Source organism: Garra rufa, chromosome 5 (assembly GCF_049309525.1).
Source record: "Garra rufa chromosome 5, GarRuf1.0, whole genome shotgun sequence".
NCBI lineage: Eukaryota > Metazoa > Chordata > Actinopteri > Cypriniformes > Cyprinidae > Garra > Garra rufa.
Window position 1 is genome coordinate 29620913 of NC_133365.1, and position 6000 is coordinate 29626912.

Below are 6000 nucleotides of genomic sequence, written 5' to 3' on the forward strand. Positions count from 1 at the left end.
AAATAATTTATTGTACACTAAATTTAACTGATAGCCTGCGTAGAAAAAAAAACTGGGAAGAGGGAATCCTGGCCATTACAGGTTGTTGTGTGAACCCGTCTTATGCTTTATGCATAATTATCTTGTGCCTCAAAGCTTTAGGTCTTAGATGTGGTTAAGTGTATTCGCAAAATTAACTAGCAAAACACGGATCATGTCACAACACGAAGTATTCTGATCTTGCCTGCGATAAAGCTTGAACTTATTGTGCCCCTTTCATTCTACATAAATGGATTTAATCTCAGTCAGCAAGTTATTTTTGGTTGTCTTAAATTTAAAGAATCACAGTTTTTTGACAGTGTTAAATGCATCTTTTTAACACTTTTAAAGCATCTATAGCTTGTTAGCACTGCAGGCAAACCGTTTGTGAGCACGTCAATTACATTTCCCACTTTGTTTAAAGCTTTTTATTTTACAGTAGTGCAAAAGTAAAGCTGAATTCTTTAGGCAATGTGATAAAAGACCAGTTAACACACAGAATATTCCAAGATTCAGTATTTTGACAAGATTTAACAATATTTATCCAATAACTCCATTACACAACTTAAAGTACACAACCGCTAATGTACAGTAAATGAACTGCACAGGGGACATGATGTTTTCGATACTCCTAAAAACATAATTTAAGCTCATTACAACCAGCGTGTGAAAACCTGTTTTAAAACATATGCATTACCATTCTTTGAAGATGACTGCAGTTAGTCGCCTGAGGAGCGAGATCTATTGTATAATGTAATAGTGTTATCGTGTGGGCTGACGCCAGAAGTAGTCAGCAGGTGTGTCTGTGAATACACAAAGATGTGTTTGAGGTGGTTTGGTGGACAAATGCAGGTGGGATGCCATCGATACCACAAAAACTGTACAATTATTAAATATTGCAATGAATGTTCGGCTTTGCTCTGTCCAAACGGGTTTTTATGCACCATATGTGCGGCCCTGTGAGTGGCACAGCCATCAAGCATCATTAGTAGGTGTTGGGTTCATTTCATTGAGAGCTCACACTAGATCATTCCAAATCGCCTTCCAGAAAGACTATTAAAAAAGTGCATATGCACAACACTTTCCAGAAGACATTCCTTGGAAACCGTCCCATTATTCACTTCACAGGCCTCGAGCTTGAAAGTAGAAATTGTTCAACTAAGTTTTGTAATATAATGCAACAAAAATGATATTTCTGAAATGAAGACTGATACATTCTTCTCTTATTGTATTCTGGTACTGTTAAAGTGCATTTCTAAAAAAAAAAAAAAAAAAGGAAAAAATAAAACAGTTAGACCTATTTCCTGAGTAGTTTCAGGGTTGGCATTTTAAGTTGCTGGGAATGAGGCATAGCGATGACCTCTTCAAAATGGACCGCATCCAAAAAGGCATTTAAAGCAATTGTTCCACTTTTTGCACCTTAGATAAATATTGCTTTTCATTTACAAAGCTAATTTAAAAGCTTGAACATTTTAGCATTAATATGTGATTTTTTTTTAACTGTAAAAACTGTGCTAGTTCATTTTCTGTATATTTTGCATATTTGGAGCCAGACTTTTCTATTAATCTGCCTGCATTTTGTTGTGCTAAACATTTAGTGAGTCTTGTGTTTATAAAGCCACGTTCATTGTAATATATAATTCAGAGTTCTATTTTTGTTGTTGTGTTGTATTGTAGCAACAGTAGGATTCTTTTTAGTTTAAGCTGAATGTGTTTTTATTCTGTGAAACAGGTACAGTATTTTGGGGGGAAATGCAATGATGCTATTGTTATCAGTGTTCTTTTGTTTAGTACATTTCAAATAAATAGTTTTTTCTACTTTTTTCATTGAGCTAATGTCAGATTTTTTTGTTGTTGATTTTGTTGCATCAGTACACAGGTGTCAACAATGCAGTGTATAAAACACATTAAAACAATTATTTGAGTAATAATTGATTTGAAATAAAGGCTTGACTTTAAACATTTCATCAATCAAACTGAAAAACAGACAAACTTCACTAAAAAGAAAATCTCATGTTAAGATTTGACTGCCATCTACTGTTCATTTGTTAACACTGAATGTTTATATTTATCAGCATGTGGCTCTAGTGATAATGTACTGAAAAGCTAATTGGATCTGTCTTTTCTCTCCTTAAATATTTAAATGTGTTTTTACATTTTACAATAAAGCTTGAGATACGAACAAAATACGGGAGCTGGGCCTTCATGACATAATCCAGTGTTAAATACTTATGTGGGAATTACATGATTTCACTCACATCGTTTTCACATTTGGTAAGCAAATGGTTTACTTTGAATCTTATAGAAGTAGAGTCAAATGCAACACCTCACAGGTGAACACACAGGACAGGTGCATATGGTCTGTATGCAAAACAGAGTTTGTAGAGCCCCCTACTGGGCTACTGGTCCGATTGCAGATCATTACTGCAAAAACCTGTGCTGACAGCTAGTTGTGATGACAAGGAAGGGGATGAGACACTGGTGCATCTAACAAGCTGAAAAACAGTTTTCACACTCCATTAAATGACATTCAGCTGTGCCATAGAGCTGAGTGTGTTTAACCCACAAAGAAAAAACTCTTCAATATCCTTGCACAAAAAGAGCAAATGGAGATGTTTGTTGAAATTTCCTGCTTCACAGATTTATTGGCAATCCTGAGGAAAAAGACTGCATGTGTCTCCACTAGGGTCTCTCAAACTGCACACATATTAGCTAGGGTAAGTCTACTAAGGGAATAATTCAGACATGAAAATACTCACCCTCGTGTAGATGAGTTTGTTTCTTCATCAGAACGGATTTGGAGAAATTTAGCATTGCATCACTTGCTCACCACTGGGTCCTCTGCGGTGAATGGGTACCGTCAGAATGAGAATAGCTGTTAAAAACATCACAATAATCCACAAGTAATCCACATGACTTGAGTACATTAATTAACATCTTGTAAAGTAAAAAGTGTTTGTAAGAAACAAATCAGTGATTTGGAGTAGAACAATTGTTGAATAAAATCATTGTTTTTGTTTTCTTGAAACAAAAAGTATTCTCGTAGCTTCATATAAATTACGATGTCCACGATGAACCACTTTTGTCACATGTACTATTTTAACAATTATGTCCTTACCTTTTGTGGGCCTGGGAACATTTCAGTTGCACTGTCATCTATGCAGGGTCAGACAGCCTTTGCATTTTAACAAAAATATCTTAAAGGAGTAGTTCACTTTCAGAACAAAAATTTACAGATAATGTACTCCCCCCTTGTCATCCAAGATGTTCATGTCTTTCTTTCTACAGTCGTAAAGAAATGGTGTTTTTTGAGGAAAACATTTCAGGATTTCTCTCCATATAATGGACTTCTATGGTGCCCCTGAGTTTGAACTTCCAAAATGCAGTTTAAATCCAGCTTCAAAAGGCTCTAAACGATCACAGTCGAGGAAAAATTGTTTTATCTAGCAAAACGATGGGTTATTTTCTAAAAACATTTACAACTATACTTTTTAATCTCAAACACTTGTCTTGCTGAGCTAGACAAGACAAGCATTTGAGGTTAAAAAGTATATAAACTAATTTTTTTTTTAGAAAATAACCCATCGTTTTGCTAGATAAAACTCTTTTTTTCCTCGACTGTGATCGTTTAGAGCCTTTTGAAGCTGCATTTTGGAAGTTCAAACTCAGGGGCATCATAAAAGTCCATTATATGGAGAGAAATCCTGAAATGTTTTACTCAAAAAACATAATTTCCTTACAACTGAAGAAAGAAACATCTTGGATGACAAGGGGGTGAGTACGTTACCTGTTAATTTTTGTTCTGAAAGTGAACAACTTCTTTAATTTGTGTTCCGAAGATGAACGAAGGTCTTACGGGATTGGAACGACATAAGGGGGAGTAATTAATTACAGAATTTTCTTTTTTGGGTGAACTGTCCCTTTAAACTTATTTTTGGGATGAACTAATTATCCAAGTTTACAACTCCTTGGAAATTTTAGGCAGAAATATGAGACAATAGTAGCGTTGAAATGATGAACAAATTCATGTTATGCACAATACAGTATTTTAGAATCATATTTCTTAATATATCATCCTGAAGATTAATAGTCAGAGACTATGTAGATTCCCTTTTTGTAATTTTTAGGAAATTTGTTATAGCGGTTGTAGTTTGCACTCTGTCTCTCTCTTTAGTCTTGTGTTCCTCCCTGGACTATTTAATTAAAATTAGTTAATGTATAGATTAAAAGTGAAGATGGAGATGGAAGGTGGTGTAGGAATAAACTGTCAAGGGATTGAGGTTACGCACAAAATCTTGTGCTGTGATTGACAGGACTAGATAAACAAGCTCTTGAGTTGACCTTTAATTTAGAAAAACAATTTAGTAAATAATATAGAGTGGGAAATCTTGTCAGGTGCTCTGGGAATGAGAGGTGAAAGACTGATTAGAGAAAGTTTGCCAAGGCTGAATTAATGTTTGTGGGACATTGCTTTAACTCAAATTGGGGCAGATGTAGAGAAGGTTACAGCTATTCTAAAAATCCCAGAACATGACTGTCTCTTGAAGACCTTGACTGATTTAGCAAATTACTTGAGGAAGTGAGAAATAAAACTGCTAAGAGACAGAATGCAGTGTGTAATGTCAATGGTGCAAAATACATTAGCTAGAAATAGGCTATTACATCCTCGTCCTATAGCGCAATGACATTACTTTTTACTGGAGTAACATGCCGACAGTAGCTCTTTGAGCACTCTGAGGAGCAGAATAAGCACCCAAAAATGGACATGATTGAGAAAATGACAGTATTGTTCACTGTGGACACTAGGCCTATTATGCTGTTGCCAGAGAGGTGGATGGGTCTAGTTCAGAATGAATCTGATACTGAAGTTTTCTGATCACAGCATATTATTAGATTTCTTCTACTACATTTAAATGTCATTTACATGTTAAATGTTCACCCAAATTTCTAATTTACTTTTTTTTACTTTGCTCATTTACTTTTTTTTTATTTACTTTGTCGTTATTTTCTTACCCCTGTGTTGTTCTAAACCCATGACTTGCTTTATTTAACTGAACATGAATTAAATAATGAATAATGTCATGGTTGCTCTTTTCCAAACAATAACAATTAACAGGGAATGGTGTGTTCATTCTTCAAAAAGTACACACAATGGAGTGTCTTCGGCACGTCATCAATCGGCCCTGTTGGCGGCATGGAACGTCAACAATTTGCTGCTGAAAATGTCAATTATTATCATGTTTTGGGCTGTACTAATCGTTCAGACTGGGAAAAACATTTGGAGTGCTATAGACTGCCAAAATTTATTACAAATCAAGAAGAAGAGTGCAAAAAACTGTCTGAGGAACAAAAGGCCAAACGTTTTGTGGTTGGTCAAACTGAACCAGGATTTCCATTGCAAGAATCTTGACAACATTTGTGTTTGTTCTTATCATTTCCAGTCAGGTAGATGAAATATTAGGCTATATTTTAATTATTACTGCTTGTTTATATCTCTACCACATATTAACTTTAGTTTGTCAAAATATTTTGCCCTTTCCTTTTTACTAAGTCCTTCTCTACATGGTTTAGCAGCTTCCACACGTTTGCCGTGGTTAAGACAGCATAAATTAGCAAAACAACATTCATTAGTACATTTGTTACGGTTTAACTGGTTACCGTGTTATCTGGTGACCAACTTCCTGATTCAGGTCCTCCGCGCCAGATGTGATGGACCGAACGCTGCAGATTCGCCGATTCTGAAAGCACAAACTGACGTGATATTAAGCTGTCTAATAAACGCACACTTGCTCATTACATGATTCTGGTATTCTTGTAAAGATGACAAATTATTGGTGTGATCGCCCGTAGCGGCTGAAATACGGAAAATAAACAAAAAAGTCTTTTTCGCACGGGTTTCGAACACGCATTAAAAGTAGTCGCATTGTGAGGCGATAGTAACGAACGCACTGAGCTACCGAGATACTTTAATTCAGCCGCGGA